Below are 2,047 nucleotides of genomic sequence, written 5' to 3' on the forward strand. Positions count from 1 at the left end.
TCCAAAGTAACAACTGGCCTCTTCATGTAGGTGGGAGTGTTGGGTGGAGAGTTTACCATCTGGCTGCATTATCTCCACATTTACTCCTAAGCATGGTGGAGACCTGTGGCTGGCGAGCAGTGAACCTTGGGTCACACTGTGACCAGCTGACCCATCGAGCCTTCTAAGTGTCTAGACTGCTGATGCCCTGAAACCAATCACAGCCTCAGAGGACATGTACCTCTGTGGCCAGCAGGAGGGGACCAGTCCCCACCTGGCAGGAGACACAGAGAGGCTGGAACTCCAAGACTGAGGTTTTGGGGACCAAGGTTCTGGATCCAGCAGAACAACACCTCTCTACAGCAAATCCAGGGCTCTTCAAGGAACCCACGGATCTCAGCAGATCTGGAAGGCAACCTTTCCTGATAGGGGTGTCAGTTGCGTGTTGGCCATCCGAAATGCTGAGTGGCCCAAGCCCACATCTCAGGAGTGTGGACACAGGTTTGCTGGCCTTCCCGGTGTAGACCACGGTGGTCCAGAGACCCAGCACTGCCACCTGGGCAGGGTAAGGGGCGGGGGGGCTGGGCTGCCCTCACAGCTTGGCGGCCATGACTGAATACCCCAGGCTGGACAGCTCCCACAGCAGACATCTACTCCTCACAGCCTGGAGGTCGGACATCCAAGATCCTGTCAGGTCCAGCTTCCCGGGCTCCTGCTGTATCTCCATGGGGCCGAGAAGGCTGACTCTGGGGTCTCTTGCTGTTCTTCTAAGGGCGCTAATCCATCGTGGGTCCCCACCTTCTTGACCTTACCTCACCCTAATTGCCTCCCAAAGGCTCCGCCTCCAAATACCATTGCACTAGGAGTCAGAGCTTCCATATAGGCACTGGGGGGACACATTCAGCCAATAGTAGGGGCCGTCCTGTCCATCCCGCCACAGAAGAGAGCAGGAGCATTGCTCTGTGGGCAAGGTCACTGGGGCCTAAGCCATCAGCGACTCAGCCCTCACAGCCTTCTGGCAGGTTCACCTCACTACAGGGCAGGTCGGAGTTGCCTCCATCCTGGACAGAGGAGGGTGAGAGAGAGGCCTGGATGTGCTGAGATGCAGGAGTCTCTGCCCAGGAGGCCAGAGGGGAGAGGGGAAGAGGGAGGAGGAGGCAGCCAGAGGGGAGGACAGCAGTGGAGGGGGCTGGGGCAGCCAGGAGCCTCACCCACCTCCAGAGGAACCACAGACAGGCTTTCAGGCAGAGCTGTCCCCTCTCCTCCTGGACTTGGAAACTTCAGGGCCCCAACGTGTCCCCTTCCAGATAATGCATATGCTTGGAGGGGGCTATGGCCCTGCAACCATTAGAAGCAGCAGAGGTGAGCAGACCAGAGGCAGCCCTGGAACCAGCCTCTGGTCGGCTTGGCAAGCCTAAGGGGCTCCTTCGGCTGGGGTAGAAGAGTGATGGCCTCGTCGTGTGCACTGTTCCTTTTGCTTTTATTCTTTTGGCTTTGCTCCAAAGGTAACAGGCCACTGATGGAAGCATTGAGGCGACGGACATTGTAAAGTGACAGAGGAAGACCCTTCCTCACATCCCCACCTCAAGATGTGAAGTGATGATGAGTGTGCTCAGTCATAGCCGAATCCTTGCAACCCCATGGACTGTAACCCGCCAGGCTCTTCTGTCCATGGAATTTCCTGGAGTGGAAATATACTGGAGTGGGTTGCCAATTCCTTCCCCATCCAGGGATCGAATCCACGTCTCCTGCATCTCCTGAACTGGCAGGCTGATTCTTTATTGCTGAGCCCCCTGGGAAGGACCCACCCCTGCCAATCCAGGTGCTTCTCCAAATGTGACTACAGTCACTGCTGGGTCAAAATCTTCCAGATGTTCTCCAGGCACAAGTGCACCTGGAAACACCCAGAAACAGGCTTTTTCTGTGAAACAGATGCCGCCACACACACCATTCTGCCCTCCCCGGGGAGTGTTGTGCCCTTGTCCCCAAGCCTGAGGAGCATGGCCTTGACCTTCTCAGTGCTGCTTAGTGACCTGTCATCCAACTGACCGCATTCCTCCACACGATC

Source organism: Bison bison, unplaced genomic scaffold, assembly GCF_000754665.1.
Source record: "Bison bison bison isolate TAMUID 2011002044 unplaced genomic scaffold, Bison_UMD1.0 scf7180017864289, whole genome shotgun sequence".
Lineage (NCBI taxonomy): Eukaryota > Metazoa > Chordata > Mammalia > Artiodactyla > Bovidae > Bison > Bison bison.